At 36.9% G+C, this 24,126-nt stretch overlaps 1 protein-coding gene and 1 long non-coding RNA gene across 3 annotated transcripts in view; one reads left to right on the plus strand and one right to left on the minus strand.

Moving 5' to 3' along the window:
* Positions 1-24,126, minus strand: part of LOC106086902 (ATP-binding cassette sub-family G member 4) — a 96,414-nt gene that overhangs the window by 43,208 nt on the left and 29,080 nt on the right. The gene's annotated exons all lie outside the window — the stretch shown is intronic.
* Positions 21,333-22,708, plus strand: LOC106088738 (uncharacterized). The gene is made up of 2 exons (XR_001221496.2): positions 21,333-21,874; positions 21,957-22,708. It is a non-coding gene; the product is annotated as an uncharacterized LOC106088738 (long non-coding RNA).

Consider the following 24,126-nt stretch of genomic DNA (forward strand, 5'->3'; position numbering starts at 1 on the left):
ATCGTTGCTACAAAAATTGAATGTCATACCCTAAGTCTTCTCACATATACTTTTCATTTAACATTCTTGTATTTCTTTGTCCAGCTGAAGCCAATAGGCTTTGATTTCGCAACTTTCATTGAAGTACCAAAATGTTATAATCGGCCAATAAGTCTGCTGAGGACTTTTTTGGGGTTGAGGTAGCCGCCTATACACTCGGAGCCAAAATTTACTTACAGATTCGTACTTTACTACTAAAAACCTTCCACTTGAGTCCCATATTGTCATGATGGGTCAATATACCAGTTTGGAGGTTTTTTGCGGAATGGGACGACTCCCCCGATGTTTGGACCCCATTTTTACTTCTACTAAGACATCCAACACAATTATGATCCAAAATGGTCGTTAATCTGATATAGCTCTCATATAAACCGATCTCACGTTTGACTTCTTGGGAACTTGTACAATGGTACAATTCTTACCCGATATGGTTAGATTTTTAGTTGCGTTCTATAAATATTAAATAGAAATCGTTCAATGAAATTGACAAATGCGATCCTTGATGGAAGGAAAACATTGGGTGCACTTTACCAAATCTCTCAAATGATTCGGATGAAATGTAAATCCTTTTGATATTCTCACCAGGAATTCTGTTTGCAAATTGTACAGAACAAAACTATATCAAAACGATTTGTTTGGCTTCAAAGCTAAAACGAGAAGTTTATGTCCTTGTCTGCAAGAGTCAATGGTTTTTGATTCGTATGTAATATTGACTCAAAAGAAAATTTGATGGGACGTTTCTTAATTTATAGAGAAGTAGGCTTACATTAAAAATACTCTTTCCTAATGTTTAAATGAAATTTTTGATATTTAAAAATATAAATTTTTTAAGTATTTATACATATTAAGGGGTTATCACACGGCATGTATATGTCTGTGTCCACATTACTTTCCTTATGTACGCTAACAAGAGCTAGCTTAAATCGAAAAAAATTGCATATTTATTAAAAAATTCGTTTTTCGTATTAAATGTTTCCTACATATCACCATCGTGTACAACTTTCACATATACTAAATTTGACATATCTTACGATAAATTTTTGCATTTATGTGGTGTGATAGCACTAAAGTCAAATTGTGAACATCTGAAAGCACGGAATATTTGTATTCCCTTTTGATATCCACCACCATAGGGTGGGGGTATACTAATCCAGTCATTCCGTTTGTAACACACCGATATATTCGTTTAAGACCCCATTCGACGTTCTGATTCCCTCTAGCCATGTCCGTCCGTCCTTAGGTCGAAATCCCGATAGCGGGCGAACGCGTAAAGCTAGCCGCTTGAAATTTTTTACATATACTTAATATTGATGTAGCTATTTAGAAATAGCTCCGATTTAAACCGATCTCCCAAATTATTTCCTTGAGCCCTTACAAGCCGCACTTTTTGTCCGATTTGGCTGAATTTGGGAATGTAGTGTTTTGTTATGACTTTCAACAACTGTGCCAAGTAATGTCCAAATCGGTGTATAACCGAATATAGCTGCGATAAAGAACCGATCTTCCGATTTGACTTCTTAAGTTCCTATAAGCCACAATTTTTGTCCGATTTGCACGCGGTGTTATGTTACGACTTCCAACAACTGTGCCAAATACGGTCCAAATCATTCTATGACCTGATATAGCTCCCGTATAAACCGTTATCCCTATCATCCTTGTTCGGTTCCTAGAAGCTTTAATTTTGCTGGTTTAACACAAGCTTGGTATGCCCTTCAACTAAATTTATTTTGTATACATTTTTAGCGGAATCCATGGAGGTGGGTTCCCAAGATTCGGCCCGGCCTAACTTAGCACGCTTTTACTTGTTGTATTCTGCTTTTAAGCCGATTTTCTTATTTTTATGCAAACATTTTTGTTGTTTATGTTTATTAGCACACTTCGATGAGTACATTTAGTCAACCAAACTGCTTCACTCAACCGTCATTTTTAGCCAAAAATTTTCGTAGAATCAACAATAACTGAGCATTTCCTCCACTGAAGCCATTATCTCTCAAATCCAATAGCATATACTAGCTCTAGCTACTAGTTCCAAACTTCTAGATCGCCTGTATCAAATTTTACAGAACTCGTTCTATTCTCGATTATTGTACTTTCAACGTTAATTACAGGCAAATTTAACTCATACTTGTCATTAATTGACCTTTCATAGCAGTTCCTTAGTAACCAATTACACACGTGTGTTAGTACAGTCAAGAATAAAACTACCTATGGTTTATACTATTGTATTGTAGTTTATTGAATTTAATGGTTAATTATTATATATTTGACATTTTTAAAATGCTCATAGAATTTTTTAATCACTATGACTATTGAACAAGCATGATATAAGTCTTTTGAAAGCTTTTTGCTCTATTACAACCCGGTTGTCTTAATGAATACTTTAAAATAATTATTAATTTAAGGTTCTAGAAAAGCATGGGCTCGTTGATAAAAAACATCAATTTGGAATACTTCTTTGTCTTAAAAAGCGCTTACAACGTTTGCGAAGAGGACTCAATTCTGCAAAGAATTTCTCGATGAGTATTTGCTACGTTCAAAAATGGATTTAAGCCTCCATCAACTTCGGAAATTTTTGAAAAAGCACAGGCCTCAAACTGACCCCTCGGCGGTAAAAAATACACAACGATCAGAAGAGAAGCTCCAGCTATTCTACTTCCATTGGACTGGGAGCTTGGATGCGGAAGTGATATTTTTACTTACATACATATATTGGTTATGGCAGAACATTTTGTACCATTAGCCGAACGTAGAATAGCGTTCCAAGAGCCTCGATCTTCTGTGTTCCTTCTAAAATTTTCGACAACAAGTTTCTAGGTGTCTGACGTCACATGGTCTTTCCATCGGGTAATTAGTCGTCCCGGTTTGTGTATACCACCGTGATCGCCTTCAAAAGACTTCATCGCTGGGGCTTCTTCATCCATTCTGACATCATGACCTAGCCAAGGCAATCGTGGCCTTTTGATGCGTTTAACTATGCTATCGTCGTCATACAGCTCGTGGTTCATACGACGCCTATATTATCCAAACTTAACGAAGGATTTTTCTCTCAAACACTCCAAGTTCTTACTCATCTGCTTTCGCAAGTGCCCATGCTTCGGAACCATATAACAGCACGGCCACACTGATAGAAAAATGACGATACTTTGCCAATATAGCCTGGTTCTATTTTGTCTGAGTCATTGGCAAAGATTTTTAATTCCATTTGGTATCAATTCAATACTAGACAAAGGAGGCAAAGTGTTGATGAGCTTTGTACTTAAAATATTGACGCCATTATAAAATATTTGTTTAATAAGTAAATAAAATGTTTTAATACAATTTGAGCGCGTAAAAACCTGCCCAAATACTCAAAAGCGGCGGAAATGGAAATAGTTCAAATTCTAAGGACATTCTACATCAAAAACATGATAGTCTCTTGTGTGAAAAACGATGGTGTGTTGGTGTATTCATATGAAAACCACTTCTATGAATAAATGGATATGGAATCAATTGCTGAATACAAAAAATTGAGGTTAGTCACGGTGAAACATTACTTTCTGTAATTATTAACATAAATAATCAAAATAAAATTAGATTCAATTTATTTCCAATGGATTTTTTTTATTCATTAGGGGGCGGAATAATCAATAACGGTTTGGTACTAAATCCAATAACGGTCTGGTGCTAAAACCAATAACAGATTGGTATTAAAACCAATACCAAACGGTACTAATCATTTTATGTTTCATCCATACCATCCGGTATTATTTTTGTACCATACTATGTTGCTTTACTATCAATACCTTATTTTACTGTAATGAGCACGTTTGGTATCAACTCATATAGTGTTATTAGTGTCCAGAGGCGGATTTGCTCCTCTGCTGCTTGCTCAATCCAAAGTAGCATCTGTTAATCAGTATTATCCTTCGTTTTATTTCTAAACTGTTGTCATTTGTTTCGGTTTCGGTACAATTGCTTCTATCGGTGACCGACCCATAATATCGATGTCGTCGATATTATATTCTCTTGTGAGTAGTGTGCCATGCCTATTCATCTGCACCTGCATCTCGTAAAGTCTTCTCCAGCAGGATATTAAAGAAATCTGAAACCTAGTTTGGTATTGAACGGTTTGAAGAGAATCTTTCCTATTTTAACTGAGGAGCGTGTCAAGTGTCATCCTCCAAAGTTGTATCAGTTTTGCAGGGATACCAAACTCAGACATGGCCTGAAATACCTTTGAACGTATACGGCTGTCGAAGTCGGCTTTGTAGTCAACGAAAAGATGGTAGGTGTTGATTTGTCCTTCTCGGGTCTTTTCCAGGATTTGGCGTTGTGTAAATACCTGCGCCAAATCCTGTCTAAGGCCACACTGATAGGACTCAATTATTTCGTTAAGTTTAGACTTGAATCTTTCACTAAGTACTTCCGATAGTATCTTGTACGCGATGGGGGGAGACTTTCTCCTCTGTAGTTGACACATACCATCTTGTATCCTTTCTTGTGTACGGAACATAGTATGCTGAGGATTCAATCATCGGGTATGCGTTCTTCTAGTTAAATTACGCAGACGAGCTGATGCATACGCCTGATCAATATGTTGCCTCCGGTCTTAAACAATGCAGCCGGCAACCTACTTATTGGTTTTCAGCCTAGTTACTGCTACGTGGACCTCGTTTTGACTAGGTGGTACACATTCTACACCATTATCAGGGATTGGTTCTATGGTATACTCATGGCCGCCATCATCGGATACCATCTGTATCTGTATCAGTTACCAGATTTCCTTCTTTGTCTCTGCAGGAGGATTTGGCTGTACCAAAGCCATCGGTTTGATGGCTAATTTTTTTGGTAGGATTTTTGGACTTCATTCTAGCTCCTGAATAACTTAATTCGCTAACAGTTTCCATTTTCCTCTTTTTTCTGCGGAAGAGACGTTTCTCCTCTCTCCTTTTCTCCCGATATCTCTCCTTCATCTGGCTCATTGCTACTGACTGTAATGTTGCCCTGTATGCCGCATTCTCGGCTTCAGTTGTTTTTTGGCACTCCTGGTCATACCATGAGTTCCTTGGGGGAGGCCTTTGGTACGCAAGTACGGATGTAGCGGCTTTTTCAATGGAGTGAGCAATGGTATGGAGTATGCCGTTGCCACCTGTTGTGTTTGCATCTTCCGTGGAGTGTCAGATCGTACTTTTCTCGCCACGCTTAGACGTGTGCGAACCTTTGCTGCATCAATGTAATGATTCGAATCGATGTTCGCCCCTCGGTTTGATCGTACATCTAACACTCTGTTTGAATTCCTTCCATCCATTATGGTATGGTAGCAAATAGGGCTGATGTTGAAGAATTTGATTTTTATACGGATTGTGGCTAGCCTCTCGGTCACCGTAGCGCAAAGGTTAGCATGTCCAACTATGACGCTGGACGCCTGGGTTCGAATCCTGGCGAGACCATCAGAAAAAAAATTTTCAGCGGTGGTTTTCCCCTCTCCAAAGAGATGTCGCAGTGCGGCACGCCGTTCGGACTAGGCTAAAAAAGGGAGGCCCCTTATCATTGAGCTTAAACTTGAATCGGACTGCACTCATTGATATGTGATATGTTTGCACTTGTGCCTTAGTGGAATGTTCATGGGAAAAATTTGCATTTTTGGCTAGCCTCTCGTCCACCGGAGTAAAATTGAGACAAGGTGTTTCAGTCTCCGGCTTCCCACAAATCCACAGCCAAATTCCTGTCTCGTTGCATGGCAGCTACAAAATAGGACGTCATCTTTCGGTTGTGGAGCCCTTCCCGAGCCATCGCACTTCCTGTATGGTAGTAATGTCTTCTCTGTATTTCTCCAATACATCCGCCAGTGCGTATACTCCACCCTCTCTATAAACAGTGCGGATCTTCCACGTGCAGATGCGCAAATCATGGTCTTTAAAACTTTTGCGGGGGTCCTCATCATAGTCGTTTTAATCTTCTTCGTTTTTCAAAGTAATATCTTCAAGTTTTACGGGTGATGGGCTACTAACCCGACGCTTCAACCAATCTTTTCATCGTTCTGCACATTTTAGCTTACTACCTTAAACGGTTGTTAATGGTAGCTACCCAGGTGCCACCGCGGGGAGAATTGTGTCCACATTTGAGATGAAGGAAGATCAAGATAAGTCTGGATTTTTCAAAATCAAAACCAATCAGAACCGTTGCTTGGTTTCCAATATTCCCAGGTCACCCCGTTTGCTTATTTTCACTTTGATGGGCTATATGGGACTATATCTTGATATAGCCCCCATACAAACCGATCCACCGATTTAGGGTCTTAGGCCCATAAAAGCCACATTTATTATCCGACATTTTTCTGCAACTTGGCTCAAATCGATCCAGATTTGGATATAGCTGCCATATAGACCGATATCTCGACTTAAGGTGTTGGCCCCATAAAAAACACATTCATAATCCGATTTCACTGAAATTTGACACAGTGACTTATGTTAGGCTTTTCGACATCCTTGTCGTATATGGTTCAGATCGGTTTATTTTTAGATGTAGCTACTAAAAAGAGCAATAATTTGTTATATACAATTGAACAATGACTTGTACTTATTAGTGTTTGGCCCAAATCGGAACATATTTCGATATAGCTGCTATGGGGCATAAGGTATGCATTTTTCACCGGATTTTGACGAAAAGTGGTTTACATATATACCTGAGGTGGTGGGTATCCAAAGTTCGGCCTGGCCGAACTTAACGCCTTTTAACTTGTTTCATAAAGGGTTATTTCATTTTTGCTTTGAAATAATGAAATAATTGGGGCTTGTATCGTAGCGCTCAAATATTTTATTATTAGAAAATGGTCAAAACACCCTATGGACCTTGCGACTGCTATATGGGCGGTGTTAACACTCAATTACATTTGGATGGTATGAGCGGTTCGTTACTTTCGAAATCCTTTTCTGTACTGTTCTTTGAATAGAAAGCATTGCAACTAGTTTGGTTGGTATATAAAGCACCATGATCCATTTGACAAATTCTGCAGATGAAGATTCTTGTCAAATATGAGATCGCGATACAGATAGACGGTCAAATACATTTAAGCGACATTACACATTTTGCCTTACTTTTGAAAGTTCTTTGCTGTGCTATTCTTTGAATAGAAAGTATTAAACGAAATGATCTATAGCCGGACAATATCCCGCATTGAAATCTGAATAAGATTTTAAAACCAAAAGAAGAAGGCACGAACAAACTTAAATAAGATATTTATTCCTAAATGAGTTTTTCAAATAAAGTGTTTCATATGTATCAGACGATGTACAATTGACAAGACATACGACAAATACATAATGCTTGTCAGATAACAGCATTATTTTATCATGCTCAAAACCTAAAATGTCCAGTAAAAATTTTTAACCTTCTCTGTTTCGTAAATTATTTGCACAAAAAAGTTAATTTTTATAAAACAACTAGCTGACCCGAGCCCGCTCCGCTGCGCCTTCTTTTACTTTATATTGAACAAAAGTTTCCTTAGAATATTTACTTTCGACAATTAAGGAGCTTTTAGTGAAATACCATGCTACGAAAATAGTATATCACGATGAGGCGTCCCCCAAACACATGGACCCAAAATAGGTTATCAAATTCGTTTTCTAATCTCAAATACCTTTCATTTGAGCCACATATTGGCATGGTCGAAAAATGTTTACCCTTTGGGGGTGTTTTGGGGAAGGGGTGATGCCCTAAATATTGTACATGGTCCTACATTTGGATATCAAATTCGTATTCTACTCCCAAATACCTTTGTTTAAGCCCCAACATTGCGATGGTCAGTAAAAAATTGTTGTTTGTGGGGTATTTTGGGAAAGGGGTAGACCACCAGAAAATTGGTTCCGAAAGTGGGTATTAATTCTTACTCCACCCCTCAATATCTTCCATTTAAGCTCCACTTTGAAATGGTCGGTAAATATGCCCGATTTAGGGGTGTTTTGGGGATTGGGGTGGTCTCCCAAACACTAAGCCCTGAAAATATATCAGCAACGTGCTCCATTCTCATATAACTATATATCATTTATTTGAACCGCATATTGCAATTGGCCTCAAAATTGGATATTAAATTCGTTTTTTAGTCCCATTTAAACTCCTTATGTAAAAGTCACCAAATATGTTCTTTTTGGGGTATTGGCCCTAAAAACTATAAATATATAGTTCCACTCTCTTTAAGACCCAAATTGTCTTGGTGAGCAAATACGTCCTATTTGGGGGTTGTTATGGTGGTGGTACGTTCCCTTGACAGTTGGTTCCTAATGTTGATATCAGATACGTGGTCTACTCCCAAATACCTTTAATTTGAGCCCCATATTTCCATAGTCGGCAATCATGACCGGCTAAGGGGGTGTTTTTGGGGATGGGCGGCCACTCAATGAGTTGGCCTTGAAAATATATATCGGATTCGTGTTCTACTCTAAAAACCATATTATTTGAGCCTAATATTGCAATAGTTAGCAAAAACTTCCTATTTGGGTGGTGTTGTGGGGGTGAGGTGGCCCCATAGACACTTTTCCCGAATATTCATATCAGATTCGTGCTTTACTCCCAAAGACCTTTCATTTGAGCCCTATATTCTTATGGTCGTAAATTTGTCCCCTTGGGGGATATATTCGGGGAGAGGCGGCACCCCAAACACTTGGTCCCATATTTGGATATTAGATTCGTATTCTACATTCAAATACCTTTTATTTAAGCCCCAAATTCCCATGGTCAGTAAATAAGTCCTGTTTGGGGGGTGTTTTGGGGAAGGGGTGGACACCCAGAAACGTGGTCCCACATTTGGATATCAGATTCGTATTCCACTCGCAAATACCTTTCATTTGACTCCCATATTGCCATGGTCGGTAAATATGTCTGATTTAGGGGTGTTTTGGGGGTTGGGTGGTCCCCCTAGCACTTGGTTCGACAAATGGATATCAGATACGTTTTTTTATCCTAAATTCCTTTCATTTGAGTCCCATATTGTCGTGATTGGTCTAAATATGTGTTTGGTAGGTTTTAGGGTGGGGCGGCGCCCCTAGGTACCCCATCCGCAATTTGGATACCAAATTTTTATTCCTGGGGTACTATATGAGAGCACACAAAATTTCGCTTAAATCGCACCACTCATCTTCGAGATCTGGCGTTTCTGAAAATTAGGGTAAGGGGGAGGGTCCGCCCCCCCTTCAGATATCAAAAAATTTAGTACCCTATTATCACCACGTGGTCGGTTCAGCCGTTTCTGAGTCTATAAGGAACACACAAACATACAAACAAACAAACCTACAAACAAACACAAATTGATTTTTATATATAAGAAGAAAGATTAGTATAGGCTACAAATTGTTGGCGGTAAAAAAACCTTGAGAAGAAATTTTCAGCCTTCGTCATATTGAACACACTGTGCATTAGGGTCCCATACCAACTATCAAAAGAACCGAGCTCTACCAAATTTGGTAGGTGCTATCGAAAACGCCAACACTGATTACGACAATCAGAATCAAGAAATTTGTATCGTATTGGAAAATGAATTAAACTCTGTGACAAAGAATTGGTTGGTTGCTCTGCACAATCTTTAGCAACATAATTAGATATGAGCAAAATACAATAGATTTTGCAAACTGTGTCTCGTAAACACTACCAGTTTTTGTAGTCACCATTGTAATTGCATACATTTAAATGCAAAATTTAAATAAGTGTGTGAATTCTTATCGCTTATTTCAAAACCAAAGTGTATTTATAATTCTAGCTGGTTAATAAATTGGCAAGATTACAATTCTGTCCGTCCTGTTCAGAAAGTGTAAATGTTTAAATTGAAAATAAATATTACCCTCGTACTCAAGATGAATTTTTTTGCGAAAAAAAATTAAAAAAGCATCTCTTAAGTAGATGCATTCAATTACATTCATTTCCATAATTTACCCGAAGCTTATTTTCATTCCTTTCTCTCATTCTTTTCAAATGAATATATTTAATGACTTTTTACTATTAGCAACACATATTTTATTTATCTTTGATGCGGTCGAAAAGAAACAGCATTACAATTTTGGGGAATGGTTGGAAATTGCACAATATTTTTTTTGGATTATTGATACATTTTCATAACGTACTGAAGTCATTGTACAATATTTCAGCATAGATCAGGATTTTTAAATTAAAAGATCGGAATTAATTACAACGATCTCCGCTTGATACACACTGCAGTGGTCGGGTAACCTTCTCGATAGGACCATTCCAAATTCTTCAAAACCAACCTGGTTGCCTAGTTTGGAATCATCCGTATAGAAGTCTATGTAACTTCTATTACCAGGGGTATTGTATTGGGTTGCCCAAAAAGTAATTACGGATTTTTTAAAAGAAAGTAAATGCATTTTTAATATAACTTAGAATAAACTTTAATCAAATATACATTTTTTACACTTTTTTTCTAAAGCAAGCTAAAAGTAACAGCTGATAACTGACAGAAGAAAGAATGCAATTACAGAGTCACAAGCTGTGAACAAATTTGTCAATGCCGACTATATGAAAAATCCGCAATTACTTTTTGGGCAACCCAATAGTTCCAATAGGTTCTATCAGGAATAGTTGTATAGTATTTTTTATCAAAAAGAGGCTCAGGCATTGTGTAATCCACACTGCCTGGCATTGTATCATGGACAATTCAGTGTCCGTAGGTGCCGCATAACCAAAGAGAAAGCTCCCTAAGCCTCACAGCAGTGGCCGCAATTTGTCTAACCACAATGTCCAGAGGAATTAGTTGTGGCATTAAATTCATTGCATCATATGGTGTCGTCCTCAGTGCGGCTGCTATACACAAACAAGCCATTCTTTGGATCCGGCTGAGTTTCGAACAGTAGTAGCGCCGTCCACCAGACCAAAACACCATATAGCATTATGGGTCTGACAACTGCAGTATACACATGCGGTTTAAACCAGTACTCCGGAGTCGAGCAATTTTTACTCGGGAAGATTGCTCGACTCCGGAGACGTCTCCGAGCACTTAATTTTTTCAATTACTTTTTTCAACAAAATTTAAAAAAAATAGTAAAAATTTTTGAAAATAAATTACAAAGAAAATTCTTCTTATTTCCTAAGCTTATTTGCTTACATAACAAAAAATTTTTTTTCATATAATTTTATAACCATTTCGCACCTGCTTTTCAAGGGCCACTAAGTTATTGTTTTTAGTAAAGGCACCATCAAAGGCAACAAGACCCTAAAATTGGTTTCCATAAATCTCACTCCTAAGAATTTTGAGAACTATTTTTGTTGATTTTTTGAGAATGTACCCTCCACCATGGATCACATTTATCAAGTTCTTTGAATGATCTTTTCAATATATATATGAGCTACATCAATAACTTGACCGATATGGACTAACTCAAAAATTGCCAGTAAATCGAGTAAAAGTGGCTCAGAGTGTCAAATTGGGAGATCAGTTTCTATGGCAGGTATATCTGGTTATCAACCAACTTTAACCATACTTGGCACAGTTGTTGGAAGTCATATCAAAACGACGTATGCAACCAAATTGGAGAAAAATTGCGCCCTCTAGAAGCTCAAGAAGTCTAATCGGGAGATCGGTTTATATGGCGGCTATATCAGGTTATGGACTGATTTAGACCACACTTAGCACAGTTGTTGCGATATATGGAACATTTCAGACAAATGTGATTAGAATTGCCCCCTTTAGGAGCTCAAGAAGTCTAATCGGGAGATCGGTTTATAGGGCGGCTATGGACTGATTTAGACCATACTTGGCGCAGTTGTTGAAAGTCATTCCTCAACGCCATGTAAAAAATTTTAGCGAAATCAGATAAGAATTGCGCTCTCTAGAAGCTGAAGAAGTCTAATCAGTAGATTAGTTTATATGGCGGCTATTTGAGGTTATGGACTGATTTAGACCACACTTAGCACAGCTATTGCAAGTCGCCCCTCAAGAGAAATGCGCCCTCTAGAAGCTCAAGAAGTCTAATCTGAAGATCGTTTTAAATCAGTCCATAGCCGCCATATAGGCTATGGACTGATTTAGACCATATTTGTCGAAGTTGTTGGAAGTCATTCCTCAACGCCATGTAAAAAAATTTAGCCCAATCAGATAAGAATTGCGCTCTCTAGAAGCTCAAGAAATCTAATCGGAAGATTAGTTTATATGGCAGCTATATGGGGTTATGGATTGATTTAAATCATATTTGGCACACTTGTTGTTGGAAGTCATATCAAAACAGCACGTGCAAAATTTTAGTCAAAAAGTCAAGATCCAAGATCGGTTGATATGGTAACTATATAAATGAGCCGATTTTTCCCATCTACAATCCCAACCGACCTACACTAATAAGAAGTATTTGTGTAAAATTTCAAGCGCCTAGCTTTACTCCTTCGAAAGTTAGATTGACTTGACAGACAGACGAACGGACATGGCTAGATCGACTTAAAATCTCATGACGATCAAGAATATGTATATTTTATTTTGAGGAGTTACAAACGGAATGACGAAATTAGTATACCTATGGTGGACGGTATACAAATTGCTGACTTTCGACAAGCCAAATTTTCCCCCAAAAACATAACCTTATATGACAGGAAAAAGTTTTTAACTAGTTTCATTCGTCCACTTTACCCCAATTCAAGTTTCGTTAGATTACTCGAGCGAGACATTTTCTTGGGTATTTTTCTACCCATTCGTCGTTATTGGGTTAAGTAAGTCTATTCGTTGGTCGGTCTCCCGTCCGTCTGTCTGTCTGTCTCTCTTTCTGTCCATGTTAATTTTTGTACAAATTCGTTACAGGCATTTTTTTTTGGCCAGGAGAAAGAAAATGAAAGAAATCGGTTCAGATGTACAATAGATATAGCTCCCATACATATGCTAGTCCGATTTGGACTAATTCTGCAATAATATCGTCATTAAATAACCAATCTTCGTCATTAATTAATTGATTATCCAATCTGACTCTTCTGATATCTAATTAATTTCAAAGAAATCGGTTCAGATTTAAATATAACTCCAATGTATATGTGCCGCCAGATTTTCACTTTTAGGGCGTTTTCAAGTGCATTTATCAACCGATCTTATCATAATTTTTAATCATAATATGTTATTTTTTTAAAGAGAAAACTTTAATGCAATTTTTTCTAAAAACAAAATTTCAATTAAATTTTTTTCTAAAGACAAAATTTGAATGAAATTTTTTCTGACAAAATTTTAAAAGAACTTATTTCTATTAAATTACAATGACATTTTTGTGAAAAAATTATTGAAAGTTTCTTTAAAAACAACACATCAATAACATTTTCTCTAAAAACAATATTTTGATAAAAGTTTCTTAAATAACAATTTCTCGGAAATTTTGACAGTTTTATTTTTTCAATTCAAGCTCGGGGTCTTTCTGTTTTTTATTTAATTTATTTATTAATATTTCAATGGAATGAATGCATTTTCAAGATATGATATATCCAAGTGAAAAACAAAACACGATTTTTATTTACGTAATATTGACAAAAATTTAAATAAAAACAAAAAGACCTCGAATAAAACAGCAAAACTGAATATAACGGTCTTCTATTAAAATAATAAAAATTAAATTCTAAAAAGTTTTTAGAATTTAATTTTTTTTGTTGAAACCTTTTTTACTACTTTGTGAGATAATTTTCTCGAATTCTACTCCAGGCAAAATTACTCGACTCCGCAGCCCTGGTTTAAACCACCAATTTTTGCTCTTGCAGTCGTCTTTCAATCTCTTTCAATCGTCGTAATTACATTACATCTTAGTCATTCCACCACTTCCTTAATTTCAAGGATCTCCGCTTGATACACACTGCAGTGGTCGGGTAGTCTTTTCTATATGACCAGTTCTATCCCGATAAGTATTGAGCAGTAGGTGGACTTCAATTTCCAGTCCAGCAAAACACCCAGGTATTTTGCGCTTTCTGTAAATGCAACATTGCCTCCTTCTAAGGATGCAGGTTCCACTGTGGTTAATTTGTATCTCCTGCTGCAAGGTACTACCTCTGTCTTGCGCGGATTTACGCCTAGTCCATTTTCGGTAGCCCACTTAGCAATCGCACGTAGAGCTCCCTGAAGTATATCACTAAGAGTGCTTGGAAACATTCCCCTAACCGCTACAGCCACGTTATCACCTCGTTTACAATTTTTTCTTCCGGAGACAATAATATATTGTTAATGGCTATATTCCAAAGTAGAGAAGACAGTACAAATCGTTGAGGAGTTGCTCTGCTGGCCCATCTTTTTAGATCTACAGATCCAAGCCTGCCGTAATGCATCTTTTAGTAAGTAAGTTAAAAAACTTGGTTACGATAGTGTTGATGCCTAAAAACTCCAGCTCCTTCATGATTGACGGCGGTTTTACAATATTGCAAGCACATTCTATGTCAAGAAATGGTACCACTGTGTATACCTTGACAGCGAGAGAACGCTCTATGTAGTCGACTAGATCGCGAAGAGCTGTTTCAGTGGACTTGCGCTTACTATATGCATGCTGTTGCGAAGACAGGCGATCTCTTTGCAATAAGATATATGATATGCAGATACAAGCAAGGTACATTTCCCTAATCAATGTGCCAGTCTATCGTGCACAGCTTTTAATTCAACCGGCGATACATCATCAGGGCCTGGAGTCAAAACTTTTTATCGCTCAAACGATTTTCGACTCAGACACAATTTAACCAATAACATCCGACGAACGCATATCAATTACCTCTTCTGGCGGGCCACCGTGGCGCAGAGGTTTACATGTCCGCCGAACGCCAGGGTTCAAATCCAGGCGTGATCATCAACAAAATTGTCAGTGGTGCTTATCCCCTTACTAATGCTGGCTATATTTGTAAGGAAGCCCCTTATCATTGAGCTTAAACTTTAATCGAGAGATTAAATGGGATGTTCATGGGAAATTTAGTATTTACACCTCTTCGGGCGCCACGTTGGCCGTTGGAGAGTTTGCAGGGAAATGTGTATCAACGAGTGGTTCTTGTGTTTCCTCACTAGACAATGTCCATTCTCTGACTTCTGAATATATCCCACTGTAATATATCCTCCGATGCAAAGGTAACGTCTGGTACCTCCTGTCTGTTCCTGGGAATAAATGCCGGTTTTTTTCTTTTATTACAAATCGCCATATTGCATCTTGTAATATTTTCGATAAGCAGCTCACATGGGTGATTTTGTTACGAAAATAAATACCTATTACGAGTTACAGACTATTCTCGCGGAGCGAAATAACAAAACGTCTACTGCACTCAACGGATCGAACACAATCAAGGCTTACCACAAACAAATGTGTACAATTTCATACCACAGCTGGACGTCAATAGTAAATTTGCCACTTTTTGGTTTAAAAGCTTCGTTTGCTAGAAACTTAAAAATATTTATAGTGTGTATCAGAAATGATAAGCGTGGATCACATTCTAAATTTCAAGTCAATCGAATAAAAATCGAGGATCGAACGATTTAGAATGTCGAGATTATTAAAACATTATATACTTCTTTGAGTCGCAGTTGGATAACAACCGACCATTTTACCAGGTTACATAAAAAGACAGACGGAGGGATGGCTTAACCGAATTAGGAAGTGTTTCCGTGTCGATCGACACACTACAATTACACGATACCAGTCGACGCCTATGCCAAATATGCTGTTGCTTGGACTTCATTTAGCAGTCATACTGGCCCATCTCCCAATTTAAGACCTCGAGCCCATATTTAATTAAATGTTTAACAGGGACTTGCACTAGAACCTTGTCTTTATTGCCGACTTTGGTTCAGATTAAACTATATTTGAGGGTATCTATCAAATGGATCGATCGGCCGTAAAGGATTTTTGTGTGATTTCTATGAAACTTGGAAGAGCATGTTTCTCTTTGGGAGAATATTGGAATATAGCTACTTTATGGACCCATCTCCCAATTTAAGGCCATGAATTTTTGTGGCTCCTCGATATCCGTGTCCGACATAATTAATACCGTTTTATAAAGATCAATTTATTGAGTTCAAAAAGGGCATACTTTGTATTCGATTGTAATGCCTTGTAACTTGTTTGATTTCCATCAATGCCAATCGTTTTCCCGGAACTTGCAATGACTTTTCTAATATCGTCATTAGAGTTTAATTCTATACGTCGCTTGGTCATTTTGGTATAATTCATCTCAACAATGTTATTAATAATCAAAAACAATGTCTACTGTCATAAAAATGACTTTTATAGACTCACTTGCGATTTTCGTAACGAAACTAAATGCTTGTTAAATCTAATGCTTGCAACGTCAATGCTCTATCATATAATCTGAGTGAACTGACAAATAAATAAGACAATTAATCACTATAGACAACAGCATGAAATGTGGAAAATGGAGGAATATTTAAGGTTTGAACTTTGGCAAACTCATATCTCTTACGTATTTGTCAAAACCATAAATTAAATGTTGTAATTAGTCATTAAACTTGATACTTTTACAAACTTAGTAAAAATTTACTGAACTTTTTTAAGTATGCTTTAAAATACGGCCGGTATTGTTCCTATATTTATATAAAGATTCGAGTATGGAAAATATTTTGCTTATTTTTATACCCACCACCGAAGGATGGGGGTATATTCATTTTGTCATTCCGTTTGCAACACATCGAAATATCCATTTCCGACCCTATAAAGTATATGTATTCTTGATCAGCGTAAAAATCTAAGACGATCTAGGCATGTCCGTCCGTCTGTCCGTCTGTCTGTTGAAATCACGCTACAGTCTTTAAAAATTGAGATATTGAGCTGAAATTTTGCACAGATTCTTTTTTTGTCCATAAGCAGGTTAAGTTCGAAGATGGGCTATATCGGACTATATCTTCATATAGCCCCCATATAGACCGATCCGCCGATTTAGGGTCTTAGGCCCATAAAAGCCACATTTATTATCCGATTTTGCTGAAATTCGGGACAGTGAGTTGTGTTAGGCCCTTCGACATCCTTCGCCAATTTGGCTCAGATCGGTTCAGATTTGGATATAGCTGCCATATAGACCGACCCTCCGATTTAGGGTATAAGGACCATAAAAGCCACATCTTTTATCCGATTCCACTGAAACTCGGGACAGTAAGTTGTGTTAGGCCCTTCGACATCCTTTGTCAATTTGGCCCAGATCGGTTCAGATTTGGATATAGCTGCCATATAGACCGATCCTCCGATTTATGGTGTTAGGCCCATAAAAGCCACATTTATTACCCGATTTTGCTGAAATTTGGGACAGTGAGTTTTGTTAGGCCCTTCGACATCCTTTGTCAATTTGGCCCAGATCGGTTCAGATTTGGATATAGCTGCCATATAGACCGATCCTCCGATTTATGGTGTTAGGCCCATAAAAGCCACATTTATTACCCGATTTTGCTGAAATTTGGGACAGTGAGTTTTGTTAGGCCCTTCGACATCCTTCGTCAATTTGGCTCAGATCGGTTCAGATTTGGATATAGCTGCCATATAGACCGATCCTCCGATTTATGGTGTAAGGCCCATAAAAGCCACATTTATAACCCGATTTTGCTGAAATTTGGGACAGTGAGTTGCGTTAGGCCCCTCGACATCTTACTTCAATTTGGCCCAGATCGGTTCAGATTTGGATATAGCTGCCATATAGACCGATTTCTTGATTTAAGGTTTTGGGCCCATAAAATGCTCATTTATTGTCCATGTCGCCGAAATTTGGGACAGTGAGTTAAGTTAAGCTCCTTGACATACATCTGCAATATCGCACAGATCGGTCCAAATTTAGATATAGCTGCCATATAGACCGATATCTAGGTTTTAGGTTTTGGGGCCATAAAGACGCATTTATTGTCCGATGTCGCTGAAATTTGAGACAGTGAGTTTAGTTAGGCTCTTCGACGTCCTTCTTCAATTTTGCCCAGATCGATCCAGATTTGAATATAGCTGCCATGTAGACCGATCTCTCGATTTAAAGTCTTTGCCCCATAAAAAGCGCATTTATAATCCAATTTCAATGAAATTTTACATAGTAACTTATGTTAGGCTTTTCAACATCCGTGTCGTATATGGTTCAGATCGGTTAATTTTTAGATATAGGTACTGTACTTATTAGTATTTGGTCCAAATCGGAACATGTTTTGATATAACTCATATGGGTCATAAGGTGTGAAATTTTCACTGAATTTTGATGAAAGGTGGTTTACATATATACCCGAGGTGGTGGGTATCCAAAGTTCGGCCCGGCCGAACTTAACGCCTTTTTACTTGTTATAATTGGCATATTAAAAATCGGTAATGTAAATAAGTCATTTGTGAAAGGTGCACTGTCCTTGTTCAATGTAAAATACAAATGTGGAACTTGAGAGTCAATTAAGTAATTCATTTCCTGTTGGTGATAGAGAGGCTTTGTTGGCCATTTGTTCAAACCACGTGTTAATTATAGGGTATGTTAGGAATGCTTGGTATGTCGTTGGCTATGTTCCAGTCGAAAAAGTTGTAACTCCCATAATTTGGCGAGAATCTCTGACATGGCATTAACCAATGTAGTCCAAAGCCTACCTGGGGGGTCAATTTCATAATAAGGAGGAAACTATAAATTATTTTTAAAAATCAATATGTGCAAAATGGTCCCATGGTGAAATTGGGATATTCCATTTGTAGATATCTGAAGATGGGCGGATCCTCTTTACCCCAATTGCCAGTAAAAAAGCAACCGTTTTTAACCGTTTCAATATAAATAATCCGAAAGAATCATTGAGATTATAAAAAATCTAGCTGCCACTCTGCGACTAAATTAAAGCATGAAAAAGAACTGACTCATTATTATAAACCACATCTATATAATGACCGATTTAGACGAAATTTGACACATAATGAAATTTTGACAACACAAAATTGTGTATTTAATTTCGTTGATATCAGTTTGGAGTTGCAGGTTTTATGATACATTTTCCAAATTGAGTGATACATATGTATTGAACATATGTATAAAATAACTCGCGAAAAAAGTGCTGAATTTCATATATGTTAATCGATGAAGTTACAACATAAGCCCAAACTGTTCTTTGTTGGATCTAAATCTTAATGTAAACCAAGTTGAGAATATGAGAATTACACACAAATTATAAATTTATTAATTTTATTAGTAAAATTGAAGGTGACTATACAAAACTTAGAACAGTTTAGGCTTTTTCAAAGCTCGCATGATGAACAATCATTCAAATCAGCTGTTTTGAATGCTTTAAGCAATTTTGACGATCTTCAGCTTCCAAATAAAGTAAATATAAATGAATATGAAACGATTAAAAACTTATTTTTGAAAAAAGCCGTAAATGGCTGAATTAATGCACAAAATTTTAAAACACTTCGAAACCATTGAAAACAATGAACCCAATCGCAGGAAGATCTTCAAAACCTAGAAGAGTGTTCAACATACACAAAAAAGCGCAAACTTCTAGAGCTTACTAATACCATTCTTCTCAATCAATTAGCTGAAGCATTATCGGCCAAGTAAGTAAAAATCCATGAAAAGGCAAAAGGCTACAGAAAGTCCAGCTAGCCTGCTAAGATTTAAAGAAAGTATTTCAACACTACCAGATAAATTTCCAAAAAAAAGTACATGGCAGACAAGGCTTTTGCACATTTTGTGGGTTTGGAATTATCTAATACTATGTTCAAACCAAACGACTCGCCGTTTCTTTACAATTTATAAAGGCAAAATGACTCGTTTTCCACAAAAACTAGTCATTCAAAGAATGTGAACTTAAATTGCAAATTTTGCCTATTAACATTCAAAAATTCTAAATAAACCAAAATTTTACAGATATAGCAAAAGAAAATAAATCTTAACAATAATACTATGTTCAGACAAGAGCTGTTGTCTGAGCAAACGACTCGTTTTCCCTTTATGATGCTCTGAAAACCACTCGTTTTTCCTTTACAATTTATTTAGGTTAGGTTAGGTTGAAAAGAGGGTGCAGATAGTAATCCCCCCCATGCCACTATGGACATACCCCTAGCCAGTAATCGGCTTGTTGTGCGCCTAACCTCTCTAACCTCTAAAAAGAAGATTTTAAGTTAGGATTTCGTGCTACTTACAAAATCCAAGTAATCGGCTTGTTGTGCGCTCTAAAAAATAGAAAGTAACCTATAAAAAGAAAATCTTAAGTTAGGATTTCGTGCTACTTACAAAATCCTTAATTGTTTTCAATACCACTCCCCTAAGTTGGTGGTTACAATTTATTAAGAATGAAAAAAATTTACAGATAAATCATGAAAAATCATAATAATCATAATCATCATAAGTTTAATTTTCGAGGGTGGAAAAATTCATTTTACTAAACATCTCAACTAGCTTAGAAATTGCATTTTTTCGCACAGCAACATAAATGTTATGATGCACTATTGTTAAGATTAATTTTTTCTTGCTTTCTCTGTAAAATTTTGTATATATTATACATTTTTTTTTGGAAAAATAGAATTTTTATTTTTTTACTAAAGACTGTGTTTATTAAGCACAATTTAGGCATTTGTTTGGGCTCACATGCTTTTAATGACCCGTTTTTGTGGCAGACGAGTCGTTTTGCCTTATAAAATGTATTGGGTTGCCCAAAAAGTAATTGCGGATTTTTTAAAAGAAAGTAAATGCATTTTTAATAAAACTTAGAATGAACTTTAATCAAATAAACCTTTTTACACTTTTTTTCTAAAGCAAGCTAAAAGTAACAGCTGATAACTGACAGAAGAAAGAGTGCAATTACAGAGTCACAAGTTGTGAAAAAATTTGTCAACGCCGACTATATGAAAAATTCGCAATTACTTTTTGGGCAACCCAATAAAAGAACAACGAGTCGTTTCCAGAGCATTATAAAGGGAAAACGAGTCATTTGCTCAAAACAGGTTTGGTCTGAACATAGTATAAGCCACCATAAAATTTAAATTGGATTGTCAAAAAATAAAATTATCCAAACCCATTGAAGCAAAACAAGTCAGTACAGACATAGCACAAGTGAAAATATAATATTGTGAGAAACTCCTTAAAGTGTCATACATAACATTAACATATTGCCACCATAGAACAAAGTTACCTCTGCAAAGAAAGGAACAATTCCAATTGACTTAGACGTGACTGAAGTATCGGTGGAGGTATATCTTGGAAATACCATGGATCATACTACAAAGAGTCTAATAAAGAGTTTGCCTACAGGCCAGAAAAGACTGCTTTAGGGTAATCTAACATTTATTGAGCAAATGTGGATGCGATGGTTCATCAGGTTACAATGCTTATAAATAGAAAATATATAGTTATGATTTAAATACCAGTGTGCAAATATATGTATGGCTTCAGTGGTACCTTTAAGAGTGAGAAGTGAAAACTTGGAGTAGTATTGAAAAAATCCTCGACCATCTTCAGTTCACTTTTGTCGCCCTATAATGTTTAAATATTCAAAGGAATCGTTCCAAGTGATACAATCTGTAATACGGCCTGGTTATGCTCTCGTAAATGTAGAATAAATATATCGTAAATGTAAAGTGGCAATTATGCTCATTATAAAACGTAGCATTTGACATTAAAATCGAAATAATTTTGTTAACAAACAATAATTGATGGTGAGGGAGGGTCTGACGTCGTAAAACTTCAGGTATACTTTAAGGGTAGGTCGGAGTAAACGCCCCTCCATGAAGTGGTGCGACAAATCGAGACGTCTCTCCTGCTGAAGGAGTACACGATGGCGGCTTTCCTGAATATTGAGAGGTCAGGACGACAGTTTCCGTCCTGAACCGCACGGGGTCCAACTTAGTTTCTCCTTGTGTGAATGTATGCTACGTGACAGGGCTATCAAAGCGAACATCGGAGATAATGTAGTCAGAAGGTGAGTGATAAGGGGAACGCGTCAAGGGTGGGGTGTTCTCGGGATTCTGTGTTTGAAGAGAATGATACCTCGGTCTTTATAGATAGCTCTATGATGGAGACAGGAACTGGATTGGGCCCATACTCCGACTCACAAAATATCGGTGCTTCGGTGAGACTTCCGGATGAGCGTATTTTTTTCGGGCATAACTCTGTGCCATAACGTTATCCGTAAAGGAAATTTTAGGAAGGGATTTACAGGCCTCAAGACCGTGGCTTCTAGGACAGTGAGGTCGAAGTTCTTGACGGAGTGTATGGAATCCCTGAATAGATTACAGTTTCACGACATAGTGCTAACATGAATTAGCGCATACGACGGTGCTGTATTGGCGCTTACCCCCTACTCTCTTGTAATTTCTTTTTATCACATATTTTAAATTTTTTCATTTTCTTATCACCACAGGTCAGGCTGGCCACCGAGTGAACTCACCTTCTCATGATGAGCAATCCTTTCCACCTAAACCTAAACTATTAACAATAAATTGTGATAAATTCCACAGAGAAATCATAACATAGGAGAAAAGCTGTTTTATAAATTTTTGGTTTTGAAATTTATTCAAACTTTAAAATTTGTCATCTGAGACGAAAACGGAACGTTAAATTTTGTTTTTACTGAGTTCTACTTTCCGGTTACGTTCGACTGGCGTTCGGTAATCATTTGTTTTCCTATATTTACGGTATGTTAATGAGAGTATAACCAGGTCTATAGTTTATAGAATTTATTGTAGATTTGGTCCCTTGTCAAATCAATAGAAATAAACCATACATTATGGAATGAGAAAGTTACCATTCTTTACACGTTCTTCTTTACAATGACTGTAGGAAATGCCTTGAATGAAGTAATAAACACTGCGTCAAGCTTAAATGCCCAATTTGCAAGAGAACATGGACATGGACTTTCTCCATTCTCCAAGAATAATATTTATGGAATTCATTTTGAAGCCGTCATACACACTTCTACGGAAAGGAGAAAATTATATATCACGTTCTACTAAGGAAATAAAAAAACACATAAAAACATTATTTAAAACAATTTTGTTCAAAAACTGGGACTTAAACCAGATTGCCCAAAGCAAGAAAATTGCAACACCAACGATGGCAATATGTCACGAACATCTTTTTACAATGTCGAAACTGTTGTGGAAGTTTCTGGTGTCGATGTAAACATCATTAGACGATTTTCTGTTATTCTCAACATTTTGAATTGTTAGGAACCTTTTGATGGAGACAAATTTAACGATTACTCATTGAAGACAAAGAAAATTTTCTAAGAACTTTATCCAGAGAAGAAACTGAAACCCACTCTACATTAGATTTCTGCCCATGGAATAGAAATAATCAAATTTCAATATTTGCGATAGGGGAACTATCAGAGGAGGTACAAGAATCCAAAAATAAGGATTACAGCAGTCGTATGTTGGGGGGTATAAAAATTAGATATGTAAGTAAATAAAAAAATTTAAGCAAATAAAATATGCTATTTTTATGCAGAAAAAAAACTTGAGTTGTTTTATTAATTCTTAAGGTAAGATACATCGTAAGACTTTAAATGGTATGTTGTTTGTGAACATTGAACTCAAATATACATAAACAACATACCATTTGATGTCTTAATATATCTTCTCTCAGGCAAATTTAAAATTGTTAAAATCCTAACGCAAGTTCAAGTGTTATTAAATTTGCAACGAAAAAAGCCACTGTGGGCCCTCCATCCCAGAAACAACCCCCAACTGATCTTATTTACTGACTACGTCAATATGATGCTCAAATAAAAGGAGACTCACGGTACAGCACGTAACTGACATCTATTTCCATAGCCAAGTATTTGAACAGCAACCCCACCCCCTAAGAACCCCAAAATGGGATATATTTACCGACCATGACAATATGGAGGTCAAATGAAAGCCTTTTGGGAGTAGTTCACAAATTTGATAGCCGCATTCGGGATGAAATGTCTGAAGGGGAGTCCCAACCCAAAAATATCACCAAACTATACATATTTCCCGACCATGGCAATTAAGCACTCTAATAAAAGCTATTAGAGAAAGAAGGAAGACTTTGCGGAGTGGGCCCGATTCGCCTAGTTTATAATACAATGGGAATCGAAAGTGATTCTTAATGGCTCTATGACATAATTTTGTCTGTAATGGAAAAGTCAAACATTGAGGGACATTGAACCCATTCCGGTTTGAAGTATATTAACTTTTACCTCAA

Source organism: Stomoxys calcitrans, chromosome 3 (genome assembly GCF_963082655.1).
Source record: "Stomoxys calcitrans chromosome 3, idStoCalc2.1, whole genome shotgun sequence".
Lineage (NCBI taxonomy): Eukaryota > Metazoa > Arthropoda > Insecta > Diptera > Muscidae > Stomoxys > Stomoxys calcitrans.